General features: G+C 37.6%; 1 protein-coding gene and 2 long non-coding RNA genes across 11 annotated transcripts in view; 1 reads left to right on the top strand and 2 right to left on the bottom strand.

Moving 5' to 3' along the window:
- LOC137248391 (uncharacterized) overlaps positions 1 to 15,051 on the top strand; it is a 130,773-nt gene that overhangs the window by 53,433 nt on the left and 62,289 nt on the right. The window lies entirely within an intron of this gene.
- Positions 10,783 to 11,832, bottom strand: LOC137247528 (uncharacterized). The gene is made up of 3 exons (XR_010951860.1): positions 11,519 to 11,832; positions 11,134 to 11,456; positions 10,783 to 11,069 (listed from the first exon to the last, which is right to left on the bottom strand). It is a non-coding gene; the product is annotated as an uncharacterized lncRNA (long non-coding RNA).
- Positions 12,093 to 13,151, bottom strand: LOC137247526 (uncharacterized). The gene is made up of 3 exons (XR_010951859.1): positions 12,983 to 13,151; positions 12,269 to 12,430; positions 12,093 to 12,207 (listed from the first exon to the last, which is right to left on the bottom strand). It is a non-coding gene; the product is annotated as an uncharacterized lncRNA (long non-coding RNA).

Here is a 15,051-nt window from a genome sequence, read left to right as displayed (position 1 = left end):
CGAGAATTTAATATATCAACTCTCTGAGAGTACTTTTCCTGTATGTCTATCTGATAGGCATCATATACCAATAGCTATTCATCTACATAACTTTGATGCTATCCCTACCTCGTTTTGGGCCCAGACTTCATAAATTACCATGGTATAATAAAACTCTTAAGAGGTTGAAAAATAAGCGTAACAAACTCAATAACTTTTTCAAGGCAATTCAGATAATATCCTTCTCAGAGAACAGTTCACTACCAGTGTGCGTCAATTTAATGTCCTTGACAAATTCCTTTACAATCACTATATGGGTAGGCTCGAAAATGAGCTTAAAGAAAATCCCAAAGCCTTTTGGAACTTTATCCGTTCCAAACGTGGTTCGACGAATATACCGATCTGCATGAGCTTTAATGGTGTACGCTCCCAGTCACTACCAGAAAAAGTTGAGCTGTTTGCTGATTTCTTTAAATCAAACTTTGATGATGCTACTGTAGATCTGAATGACTCTTATTCGCGATCCGGGCTCTATGATCGTCTAGATTTTGGCTCCCTCGTGATCTCCGGCGATGACGTCAGCAATGCTATGTCCTCCCTTAAACCCTCGTTAAAATGTGACAGTGACGGCCTCTGTGCCTTTGTCCTGAAGTTCTGTAGTTTATCTTTGTGTATACCTCTTCGGCATATATTCAATTTATCCCTGTCTTCCGGAACTTTTATCGATAGGTGGAAAAAGTTCCATTTGTCCAATCTTGAAAGCTGGCAATAAAAATGACGTCTCTAATTATAGGCCTATCGCCAAACTAACAGTTTGCTCGAAGCTTTTTGAGAAAATTATAAAAGAGAAGCTAACTTTTGTCATCAAAAGCGTCATTGAGCCGTGCCAACATGGGTTTGTGGCTGGTCGCTCGATTGTTACGAACCTAGTGTCGTTTTCTGATTTCTGCATCTCTGCATTTCAGGACGGTCGCCAGGTAGATACTGTATACACCGATTTCACGAAGGCTTTCGATAAAGTATTGCATAAAATCTTATTATTTAAACTGGAATCCATTGGATTTCACTCTGTTTTCCTATCATGGTTAAAATCGTATTTGTCGAATTGGTCCTTGTGCGTCGAAATTGAAGACTGTAAGTCCCAACCTTTCTTGGCAACATCCGGGGTACCTCAGGGTAGCATTCTTGGTCCTCTTTTATTTGTACTCTTTATTAATGACATTGGTTCCTGCTTTAATTCGTCTGATTTCCTTTTATATGCAGACGATCTTAAGATTTTTCGTAGAAATAATGGCCCGTCAGATGCAGTGCTCCTACAAAATGATCTAAATAATCTTGTTGCTTGGTGGAATGCCAATATTCTCTACTTAAATGTCAAAAAATGCTTTCAAATGTCTTTTTCCAAGTCGTCTACCCTGCATACCACGCCCTACGGTATTTCAGGTGTTCCACTGGCTTCTGTCAAAGAAGTTATTGATCTAGGTGTTGTCTTCGACACCTCTTTCTCCTTCGTTAGTCATATCTGTTATGTCCTTCCGAAGGCTTACAGAAACCTTGCCTTCCTTCGCAGATATGCAAAAGACTTCAAGGATCCCTATACCAGGAAGGCACTTTTTATCTCTTTAGTTCGCTCCAAATTAGAATATGCCTCAGTTGTCTGGAATCCCATCTATAGTGGCCACTCTGCCAGAATAGAGAGGGTTCAAAGAAAATTCATTAGATTTTGCTTAATTTCTATTAACTTTGACGATCCAACCCCATCCTATTACTCGCGATGCATGCTTATCAATCTCCAGTCTCTTGAAATCCGGAGAGCTGCGCATCTACTAATGTTTGTTTATGATCTCATCACTGGCTCTTTGGATTGTTCAGCTCTTCTAGCTAAAGTTAATTTTAATATACCTTATAGGTGTCTTCGTACTTTCTTGCCCTTTTACTTGCGTGTCGGTAGAGCTAACTATTGCATGTTTGACCCGATTTTCCGCGCACTTACCGTATTTAATAGACTCTCAGGGAGTTTCCTTCTTGATTTCTCTTTGTCGAGAAGTACGTTCAAGTCTTCTCTGGATTTGTGGTTGTAATTTATTTTTATTATTTATTCATCTCATTGTTATCTTTTTTCTTTTTTATTATTTACACGGTAATTAATATATAAGTTTGACTATATAGTTTTTATATCTTTCTATTCATTTGTATCTAGTCTGTAAGATTCTTTTCGATCATAGACTTAATAAACATATATACATATATACATACAGTATTTTAAAAGGGACTGGGCCTTAGTTTTATAGGTGGACGCCTTTTCGAGATATCGCCATAAAGGTGGACCAGGGGTGACTCTGTAATGAGTTTGTACGATATGGGTATCAAATTAAAGGTATTAATAAGAATTTTAAAAGGGAGTTGTGGTAGTTGTATATGTGAAGGCGTTTTCGAGATTTCGACCAAAATGTGGACCAGGGTGACCCAGAACATCATCTGTCGGGTACCGCTAATTTATTTATATATGTAATACCATATGATTCCAAAGGCTTTCGATTTCGCCCTGCAGAACTTTTTCATTTTCTTCTACTTAATATGGTAGGTGTCACACCCATTTTACAAAGTTTTTTTCTAAAGTTATATTTTGCGTCAATAAACCAAGCAATTACCATGTTTCATCCCTTTTTTCGTATTTGGTATAGAATTATGGCATTTTTTTTTAATTTTTCGTAATTTTCGAAATCGAAAAAGTGGGCGTGGTCATAGTCGGATTTCGGTAATTTTTTATACGAATACAAAGTGTGTTCAGATAATTATGTGAACTGAGTTTAGTAAAGATATATCAATTTTTGCTCAAGTTATCGTGTTAACGGCCGAGCGGAAGGACAGACGGTCGACTGTGTATAAAAACTGGGCGTGGCTTTAACCGATTTCGCCCTTTTTCACAGAAAACAGTTATCGTCATAGAATATAAGCGCCTACCAAATTTCACAATGATTGGTAAATATTTGTTCGACGTATGGCATTAAATGTATCCTAGACAAATGAAATGAAAAAGGGCGGAGCCACGCCCATTTTGAAATTTTCTTTTATTTTTGTATTTTGTTGCACCATATCATTACTGGAGTTGAACGTTGGCATAATTTACTGTATATACTGTAAAGATATTAAATTTTTTGTAAAAATTTCACTTTAAAAAAAAATTTTTTTTAAGTGGGCGTGGTCGTTCTCCGATTTTGCTAATTATTACATATAGTAATACAAGTAACGTTCCTGCCAAATTTCATCATGATATCTTCAACGACTGCCAAATTACAGCTTGCAAAACTTCTAAATTACCTTCTTTTAAAAGTGGGCGGTGCCATGCCCATTGTCCAAAATTTTACTTATTTTCAATTCTGCGTCATAAGTTCAACACACCTACCAAGTCTATCCCTCTTTGGTAATGAATTATCGCACTTCTTCGATTTTTCGAAATTTTCGATATCGAAAAAGTGGGCGTGGTTATAGTCCGATATCGTTCATTTTAAATAGAAATCTGAGATGAGTGCCCAGGAACCTACATACCAAATTTCGTCAAGATACCTCAAAATTTACTCAAGTTATCGTGTTAACGGACGGACGGACGGACGGACGGACATGGCTCAATCAAATTTTTTTTCGATACTGATGATTTTGATATATGGAAGTCTATATCTATCTCGATTCCTTTATACCTGTACAACCAACCGTTATCCAATCAAAGTTAATATACTCTGTGAGCTCTGCTCAACTGAGTATAAAAACTGAAAAATGTGCAGTTAGTTTCGCACAACCACAAATTTAAAAGAAAAAACGTTTGAATCGCATGTGAAAGTTTTCATCACTTGCGAAATTTCTAATCAACGAATGGCTGACTGGCTGGCTCGCTGTTTGTTGAATGCCACAGCCAAAACATTTGTGTACAAAATGTGTGAGTTGCAATTTACAGCGCTCTATTAAGGCGCACAAATGAGCAAAAGCACCGCAACCGCACACCAACATAAAAAAGGAGCGCGCACTTCTGCTGCGCGACTAACTCGCGACTATCTATCAACGTTGTTGCATCATGCCACTAACAACAACTTTCGCATTATTGCAATAACAAAAAGAAGTAAAACTGCTAAATGTGTGTGGATGTGGGCAATTGGTTGGTAGCAGCATCACTAACTAACCAGGCATGCAACCGGTGGAATGTGGCAAGTGGCAAGCGGGGTGACCAACTTTCTGACGCTGCAGGTTTTCACGCATTTTACAACAAATGGAAACTTGAAATCTCACATCATACCATACCCATGTAAACACACACTCACACACATATAAACACATTAACTATGTGAGCAGGTTGTTGAATGATTGCTATTTAAACGTTGTGTTGCAACAAATGCAATTCCAACAACTTACAAAAACAATCAACGCCCGAGCCAGACTCCTCGCCCAAATCAACGAAAAAAGCGAAATGACAGCTTGGCATTTACAACATTTGCAGCTTCCAAAATAATGACAATTTATTTGTTGTTAAATAAAAATAAAAGTAAAAATACAACAACAACATACGCGCATTCATAAATGGCAACTTCGGCACTTGCGCCTGTTTGTTTATATGTTTGTTGTTTTTGTTTGTGAGATTTTATGAAAACTAAAAGTGAAATTCATATTGCTGTGACATCTATAATTTAATTTTTTCATCTTTTGCGGGGTACTCAAATTTTTGTGGCATGTAAAGCTGAGGATGTTGCAAATTAGTGGAATTGTTTTGTTAAATGATAGAGGCTATTAAATATTTTCACACGAAAGCGTAATAGGTTAATAATTTTATATATACAAATTTATTGTTTATATCTTGCACTTGGAGAAAGGCTGGGAGATTGAAATGAGGAGGCGTGGCACCTCCGAAAGTATTTTAAATCAAATATTCAGTCCATTCGTGTCCAAAGGCCGATTAGTTAGAAAAACCTCTTACGAGAGGGATCAGTAAAGAGACTAAGAGGGTGGAGGAAAGAAGCGGAAGAAGAGGAGAGAAAGGTATGAGGAAGTAGCTATGGAAAGATAAGAAGCTAAGCAGTGCTAAGGAAGAGGGGGATAAAGCGGTTGAGAGCGAGGAATTCGAGCGACTGGAAGAAACATCTTTAAGATTTTTTTTGAATATAACCAATCAAAGTTCGGATAGGACAACCGGATAGGTTTGCCGGAACTGCTAGTAAATGATGAGCTTATACCTCGGTTATATCAGTAAAGTGTCCTAGAAAAAAGTTGCAGTTTCACCGAGGTCCACCGTTTAGAAAACCTACAAGTAGGAAAAAATTGGGTATCTTTTGAAACTTATTAAAACATATTTTCCAACACCTAACTTTTGTATTGAGCTTAATTGATCCTGCATAGCATCACTCCTATGTACAAGTGAAGAGCTTTGTCCAATCCACAAGGAAGGCTTTTCATGGCAGAAATACAATCGGAGTGAACCTTGTATACTCGGAGTGTTTGCCAAACCACTGCCGAAGAGCGACGCCGCTTAGAAAACCATTTTCTAATTGCTTTGCCCGGAACTTGAACCCAAGACCTTCGGTGTGGTAGGCGAAACCTATGCGGTTCCCGAATAAGTCTTTGCCAAATGACGTAGAGCAACACTTCCAGCTTCGGGAAGATTGGAAAGAAACGCTCCAAACCCTTCGAAACCAAACGAGATTTCTGACAAGGCGTCTCCCTTTAGTGCGATTTCTTTATCCCAATGCTGAAGAAGACAATTCTAGCAGCAGATCTAAAGAAGTGATGGTACAATCTATCAAAAGAGCGTAAAAATGTTGACGTTTGCTGATGGTATTGATATCATCGGCCTTAACCAATGCGCAGTAAGTTCTGCTTTCTTTGGATTGGATAATGAGGCAAACAAAAAAGGGTCTTGCGGTAAAATAGGGCAAAATTGAGTACTTGCTGTCATTTAAGAAATAATCAGTGCCTTCGCCACTTGGGAGCCAAGCCACTGTTGATAGATAGAAATTAGGGAGTGTGAAGGACTTCCTTCGTCTATCTAGCAACCGGCCTTACTAGCGAAAACTATGTCAGCTTATTAATCAAACGGCGAACAGCTGTTGTCAGAAGGTACTACTTTGAACTTGATCTCTTTTGGTGCTCCCAATCGATGTTAGACGAAACTGGGATAGCTGGCGTCACTTGTTACGAAACGGCTAAAATCGCATAGGCAGTTTAGGAGATAATATCATTGCACATTCTACAGCTTATATAAATGTTGAGAATGATCGCCAAGATCGAATAGCTATATCATGAAGCTTCTAACCAAATAATTTTTCATATAATAGTAGCTTTCATTTTATTAATTTCCGTCTCAACAAATTTAAGGTTATAACTTTACCACGCGATTTTAGAAAATATTCAGCATAACTGAAAACAGCTTTTCATCACAGACCTTGGACTGTTAAATTCCGGTACGTAGTACGGCGGTTTCATAGAAAAAGAATGTGCCCTTACCAGGAAGGCTGGAGTCATTCTGGCTCCGTTTCGATCTGGATATTATAGGAATTTCAAGTCTCAATTGTAGTCCACTTGATATAATTCTATTATAGCGTGAGATATAAAAAGCGTTCTTCTGGCACCGTTACGAGTATCACTCCATCGCATTAAAAACACAACCAATTTCGAGAAATATTTGATTGATAGTTATTGTTATGGTGCGATTATCGCATACGACTACTCGATTAGGTATTATATTGCATTTATTCCAACAACAAATCATAAACAGCCATAATAAGAAAATTTAACATTAAACGTGCGCAGATTAAATTAGGAAAAACAAAACAGAAACAAGCAAATACTAAGCAAACCTTAAAACTTTTACTTTTCAAGCTGTGAGTGGGGCAGTTTTGGCATCGATGAAGCATCAATACGAAATAAAAACGGTAAGCCACATGTGGCAGGTGTCATTGACGTTGTCATACGCCACAACTAAGTAGTCGCTGCCAATATTGCAAGCTTTGGTGTTTTTACGCCAACAGAAAGCTGCCAAGGCAGCAACGAACTGCACTGAGCAAAGACTGCACCAAACGACATCTTGCGCAAGTCAAGAGTCAACGACCAAAACCTGTCAGTCAGCTGAAAGCACTAATAAACACTTGGCGTTCAAAATATAATTAATTTCGAACGCAAACGCACTGTCGGAGTGTACAACATCGGGCAAGCGTGTGGCGCACTTGGAGTGTCCAGCTCATTACGTTTTCTAAATGTAGCTCGCTGAAATATTATCGCGACATTTTCTTTTTTTTTTTTTTATTATTATAGCTTATTCTTCGCTTTTGCCGTTGTTCGTAAATTAAATTATTTAATTGCACATTCGTCTGTGGGAAACAACACTGGAATGCAGTTGGATGCTTTATGTGTACCGTTACTACTACATATTTTACTTGGCGCTAAAAATTTTTATATTTGACCTTATGACCGAAATTTTCCTTAAATACTGAGAAAAGTTTTAAATTGCTAATTAAATAGACGTATCCTTCAGCATTCAGGAAAAGTTATACCCCATACAGAAGATGGCCAACCTAAATAGGCTGGAACTCAAGTCACTGAGGAAGACAGCAATGCAGAAATCTTAACATAGCAATCTTGCGTATGGCTTCAATAAAGCAGGCAAAGTATTCCGTTTACAAACACATTCGGAGGGCGAGACCTTAAGCAACCACACTTTGAAGCATTGCTGTGAGTCGACTCGTAGAATCTTTTCTGCTTAGTTTTGAAATGAGATATCAAATAAAGTGACATTTGTAAGTGCATCACTAAGCTGAATGTTATATAGTGTAGTCCTAGGAACACTTCCTTTTACCAAACCAATTATTTTGTTATGCTCTCTAATGTTCTCATTGGTTTCGGCGAGTATCTTTACAATACCACACAGTCCAACCCCCACACATGTTCAGTTTTAGGTAAAGCTCAACACTTTTCTCTCATCTCTTCGCATTTATATGAGTAACCGAGCTTATGTATTTCAAATTATCAAGGTTTTGACAATAGGGCTGGCCACATTCAACACGGCGGATACAGACCACAGCTACAGCCAAGCAAAACTTGACCACAATCGTAGCCATGCATTGGCTACTTAGTTACAATGGCAACCACAGCTACAGTGGCAGCGCTGTTTCGAACAGCTGATGTATTTTAACATTTCATTGGCAAAACAAGCGTCCCGCCAAGTTGATTGAAATTCTGCAAATAAAATTAAAAAGTCAGCTACATGAATTAATGGAAATAAAATAACTCGTTCTGTATACTGTATAAATCTGATATATTTCTACGATCATTCTACAATCAACAAATTCATTATACTCTTAATAGCAAGCTGCTACACATGGTTCTGGCCTCTGGTATTACCATTGGTGGAGCTCGACGTTCTTGGAATTGTAATTAAATACCATTTTCACTGGACAATACCTTGGAATCTGGACAATGGAGAGGTGAAATAAATCCATTGGAGTCGTTCCAACAGAGAGTTGTAAACCGTTCTTCCTCTCATGCTTTTGAATTACGAAACAGCCTTAAAGAATTTTTAAATACAACTTTCTAAAAAAGAAGTGCAGCAAAGGGCATTATAGGCAACAAGCTTTTCAAAATTATATCGTCGTTCTCTTGTCAGAAGTATAAATGAGTGTTTTTTCAATTTCACTGGTTTCATCAGTGAATGTTCTATATTAAAATCCCGAAAGCTTATACTATAGGAAACTACATTTTTTTGGTCTTTAGTAAATCGAATATGAAAAAAATTCTAGATTTTCTGAAAATAGCTAACTTTGATTCCCGGATATTTTGTTTTTTGTTCATTCATGCTCCTGGCAATTGGGCGACGAACAATCCAAGTTTTCATGCCTTGACAAAAACCAAATATTGAATTGATTATATTTTGTCTTTACTTTAAATATTTCTAATTAAAAATATTGTTTTGACAAACTTAAGTAACACTATATAAAAATATTGTTTTGACAAACTTAAGTAACACTATAACGCACACCTACGCTTAAAGAGTGTTAAGTCAAATACCTAAGTCTTTATACACACTACCGTGTTCTCTAATTCTATACAGACTGATCTATATCTTCAATTAAATAGTAGTTCCATCACTCACCCCCAAAGGCTTGATGAAACCTGACTTTTATTTAATCTATATGATGGAGTCAGACATCTTATCGAGTTTTTTAAACATTGTGAGTTTTTGAGTTATTCACTCTTTAGGTAAAGGTGTGCGATATATCAGTTTTTTCTTTTAGTGATCGTAATATAATCGTGGGGGGGGGGGGGGGGGGGGTCTTTGCAGCTAACCGCTTTATGGCATCAATTACGCTCACCGAATGAACCAGGAAGGAGGCAGTGGTGATGGTCTCTATCTTTACAAGTAATACCGAGCATTATCAGAGCCGTAATAAACTCCTCAAATCTCTTGCTGGCAGTCCTTGGGGAAAAGATAAAGAAACGCTCATTACCACTTGCAAGGCAATTGGCTAGCGGATTGCATGCGCGTCCCCGATATGGTCACCAGACCTTGGGGGTGGGGAGGGAGGGATGGCCTGAAGGATTAATGTGGCCATATAAATCGTTCCCGAGATGGTCGGGCTAGCACCTTAATGGTGCTGTTTTACCGGAGCGTACCGGATCTGTATCCGGCAAAGGACCATCACATCGATAACACTCCCCAAAGCCTTCGGGGAGTAACCTTATCGCTACAACAACAACAACAGGCCTGTCAAAGCACTGCCCTCAGAACCGCTACTGGCTGTCTTCTTATGTCCCCAGAACAACACCTACACAATGAGGCGAGAATATCCCCCATTAGGGAGAGAAATGAAATGCTAACCAATCAGTTCCTGTTGAATACCCAGAAACCTGGGCATGTTGTTATTGTTGTTCTTGTAGCAGTGCTTCGCCCCATCAAATTGTCATCAATATCCTCTAACGGGAGTCCAAGGAAATTTGCTTTTTCAACAGGGGTGGACCATAATGAGAGGGGTATTAGAGGCAATGGTTCCACAATACAGTTAAAGAGATGGTTGGTGTCATGTGGGTACATATTGCAAGCAGGACATATGTTTTTTAAGAGTTTAACCTGTTACAGTATCCAGATCGAAGTTGAGCTAGAGTGACTCGCGTTTCCCTAGGGAGTGTGCGTTCCTCTTTTTCGTTCTGGATAACCGTGTCAAAAGCTTTTGACAAATTATGCACCACGACTACTATCTTTCTTTCCTGGGCATAAATTCATAAAGCCAAGAAAGTGAGGTGTTCAAAATGATTGCAAGAGGGTGATACAAAAGCATTGGTTCGCGATGACGTAGTTTATAAGTCCTGCACTGACTCACGTTTGGGGCGTCCCCATTCAGCGTGCTAAAAGTCATAATATCTGCAAGTTCACTCACTTGCTGACGTCTACACAAAACATCCTGTCAAAGGCATACCCAGAAAAGTTTTTGTTATAGCGAAAAATCAACCATCCTCCGTTTCTTGCGGGATATTAATCAACTAAGCACAGGCAGTATCATGACATTCCCGTAACCGATTCAAATTGACCATCGTAACTCCTTCGTATCTATATTTTCATGTTCTCTGTATATAAAGCTACGCAGCAGACGGAGGAGGTAAAAGACGTCATACACGAATAAATTCGGAACTCTTATTGTACAATTAATAATTTAGGTTTTATTACATAAAAAATAATAATCAGATGTAGAAGAATACAAGCTAAATGACACTTAAAATCTATATCATTTACTGTAACACATACAAAAACTTTGCTAGGTTCACAAGCTTAATCACGTAACTTTTCAACAATTTGTTTGTATGCGTTCTCTTCTTTTTCATATCCCTCATGCAATTGCTCCATACGTTGACTTGGTGTAGGTAAACGCGCTCTCAACCATTCCGTATCCACTTTAGCTTTTTCCATTTTCTTAATATCATTTATGTATATGTTTATAATAAATTGCGTTTAACCGACGCTTTACATCTAAACGATAAGCATGATAATCGTCCTTATCATAAATGTTTGTATAATATAGTCAAAGTATTTCATAAACCCGGCGACACTGACGTGGATTTAGCTGGAAAGAGATGAGCATCAGTTTAACAGGTGGTTTTTAATAGTTACTAGTTAAATTAGTTTACCTTGTACGTTTCGCGTGCCTCATGAACCATTCCTTTGTTAAATCCTTTTTTGATGACATCACTTCCAAAACTTTTTAGGCCCATACACAGACCAGCATCAATATAGTTGCGTAAACGCTGAAAATCACCCGATGGATCTTCCACTGCCATATCAATGACATTAATGATTGGTAAGTAATGTTTATAGACAGTTTCAATGAATTTTGTGCCAAATTGACTAATGCGCGGTCGTGTGTTGAGGATATGCGTAGTACTCATTTACAGTGGTGTAGCCAGTGGTTGCAGACTGATAATCACCATTATCATTTTTATACTTTTCATAGCTGTAGGAATATAAAAATTGATATAAGTTACTTATTGAAAGTAGCATATTTAGTCAACATACCATACAAAGAAGCTCCATTGCGGATCATCAACATCAATATAGGATACTGCATCAACGAACCATAATTTAAATGTCTACAAACGACTGAAGAATTTTAAGAATGCTGGCACCTTATAGTCAATGATATAGTTCGAATAAGTGCTCTTGTCCGTCTTCATCAGTAACACTGTGTTCGGTTATTTTTTCACCAAATGGTTGAAACTTATCTGCTTTATCTAGTGTTTTCATAAACGCATCCATATTAACAAAAAAAAAAAACAGCCATGAGGTAATTTTTCCGCTATCGGTCGCACAACTACATCAGCCTTTATATCTCCGCCTAATAGTTCATCAACTCGACTGTCATATTCAATGCCAATATAGATATGTAGAGGACCAGCAGTGTATAAAATACGCACACATAAACCTTTATATCCGAATATGCTTTCAGATTCACCAAATATTTGATGTGCTATCATGGGATGAAATACAAGGCTGGCATCTTCCAAATATTGTTTGCGGCGTACTTGAATATGCGAAACATATAACTTTTGTGCTGTTTATGTTAAATATTTTGTGTAATGCGGATGACTTACTTAATTTAAATTCCACAGCTTGGACTGCAGTACGAGGTCCACATATTCGTGTATACCTTTTAATTCGTTCGTAGGAGTCTCGCAAATCCTTCCACCGCTTTTTGCATTGTTCCTCTACATTTTAAATTGAAATTTACACCACATGAAGAAATAAATCTCAAATATGTATACTAACCTTCACTTTGCATAGCAGAGGAGACCTGCCTCCATGCCAATTCCTTTTTCTTTATGTTTTTATAGTCCTCCAAGCCCAGATTATATATAATGGGCATTTTCCGCACCTCTTCAATTAATTTTTCATCTGTATCCATATTTAATTTGTTGAAATTGTAGCAATCTATGTATGTAATTCAGGTTTATGAAGAAACAATTTTTTCAGGTAATTGTTTGCTTTAGGTTACAACTGCTAAAACTCGTCCAAAAATATCGGGAGAGGTGTCAAAAGACGCACTTATGACCCAGGATCACGAATCCGAAAGCGGAAATTAAAAATTTTATTTCTGTGAAAAGATATTGCCAAAAACCCGGCTCCGCAGCACTCCGAAACCGGGGGTGGGATCCATAGTATTTTTGCGCAGAACGCCTTTCTGCATTGGCGGCCTTCGGCCACGCTTATAAAAAATTACCCTGGGTGGGTGCAACACCGGTTTGGAGACCAAAACTATATCCGCGCAAAACACTTTTACCCACAGTTTTTCTTGTCGGTACCACAAAATCACAAAAACCACATGAAAATTTTCGGTTTTGTTTGCAAATGTCTCCGAAAAGAAATAAAATGTCTGATTTCCACTTTCGGATTCGTGGTCCAAGGATCAAGCCGCATTTTTTGACACCTGTCCCGATATTTTTGGACGAGTTTTAGTAGTTGTACCCTAAAGTAAACAATTACCTTTTTTCAGTCGAAGATTTTTCTTACCAATAATTTAAACTGTTTCTGTATCGCTTAATATAATGTCAAATAAGTTATTATTATTATAAAACCGTGAGATTATAATTAATTTTATTATTTTACCAATTTTACCCAAGAAAAACTTTCAATAAACACGCGCGAAATTACTTGTCAGAAAAGTTAAGAAGAAGCATTTATGCTTTGTCGCTTGTCAAAATAGAAATAGATTTAATCTGGCGACAGCGGCATTCGTGGTCGATTGGCGTGTTGCCATGTTGTCGTTAAAAAAACCATCGCCATAAGAACATGAGTAAAAATAATATGACAGATGTGGCGGCTACACCGCCGTCGTCAATGTGGCAAGCCCTAATCTTTTCATATGCCCTTCTTTCCTATACTTGAAATTAATGCGAATAGTTTTTATTCTTCCCAAATATAAAAAATGCCCTGTATTTATTTTATATTTTAAATTGTCCAAGTCTTCGTTTTTCCAGCTCTTTAGCTGACTTTCTAAAAGTTGTCATTTAAAGTACTTCTAAAGTACAGACGAATGGGGGTGCCAACAAAAGTTCGCTCGGTTAGTAACTCATAATTTATAAATAAAAACGATTTTGTCATTCCCCTTGGTTTTTGGTTTGAAATAAAATAATTACAAATATTAATTGAAAGCTCAATTGTATATAGCGGTCTATTCACATACACTTCCTCTATAATCCACATAAAATGGTGAATATTTTTCTGTACCGAAAGAATCCCGAAAATATCGATCAAAGGCATGAATGTCATAAGAGGCGATTCAACCAGCAGACCAGAAGGCACGCTGGGAAAATAAATCGTTATAGCTACGGCCTAGCTAATGCTAGTAAGTTGTAGTGCGGGAGCGTACTTATCAGACATAGGACCGCATATTTCCGTAATACTCCTGTATACGTTTGGGGAGTATTTTTTGGGGTTAGAAGTACTAAAGGAGCAACACTAACTTAAAAAAGAAATTATTTTGCTTGAGCTAAGCTTAAATACTTTGGCTGTATAGTGCCAAGAAATTACAATGAAGGTCGATCGAGCACAATTTTATAAATTTTAAAAATTAAAATTTAGCAACTTTATTAAAGTCGCCGCTGATCACCAATCTTAGTGCTGTAAGCACGATTAGGTAAACCAAGGGTTTTGAGAACGAACGAGCAATAACTGAAAAATTGTATACCAAAAACTTCCAATGACCTTTTGGGATCTTCCGCGCTCTTCAAAATCCAGACAATGCACCACTTCATATTGCTGAAACACGTGTAACATTACTGGAATTTGTAGTATCTAGGAATCAAAAAAATGTATGCGGTCAATGATGATCTTGACTAGCTTAAAGAGTCGGATTGTGATATAATCAGAAATTATTGGGTTTGTGTTCTTCGTGTCAATCAAGCGAACTTTTGTTACGCCCCTTCAATATAGCTATGTATGTAGGTTACACAATGTTGGTACTTTAATGTACTTTAGTTGATAGTTTACAAAGACAGCAGAAAGTAGCATTAGAAAACATCAACAATAAAAAAGTGCAGTCGGCCTTTTTTTTTTATAGGAACAACATTACTTTTTATTCAAAGCCATTGCTGCTGGTTAGTAGAAGTTTAATGTTGCAAACAGGCTTTACATTTTGTATGTACTTTGTATGCCTGAGGTTGAGGTTGGGTGCAGCTCTACCGGCAGCAAACGTGCTGACATTGCAAATGATAACAACGAACAATAACTACCGCTATTAAAGCCAAACAAAAAAGTATGCGCTGTAAAAGCATTAAATACATACAAACATGCAAACGTACAGCTACGAGTCATTCACAGTGGCATGCAACCAGTGCTGTTGCAAGCAGAACAACGCAGCTAACTTGCTTTGCTACATTAGTCGTATTCTTTTGTAGGCGCATTGCAAAAGAGCGCTCTAACTAAAAAATTTCTTAATTGCATCTCAGCTGCTCAGCAAATGGAAGAGCACGCTGATCTTCTGCGGTTTCGTCTTCCTAATGCAAGAGTGGGTTTCACTCACAGTTCACGATAGAGCGTTTGAAAATCTTTAC

The sequence above is a fragment of the Eurosta solidaginis genome, chromosome 4 (genome assembly GCF_040869045.1).
Source record: "Eurosta solidaginis isolate ZX-2024a chromosome 4, ASM4086904v1, whole genome shotgun sequence".
Taxonomy (NCBI): Eukaryota; Metazoa; Arthropoda; class Insecta; order Diptera; family Tephritidae; genus Eurosta; species Eurosta solidaginis.
This window is presented reverse-complemented; position numbering and strand designations above follow the sequence as displayed.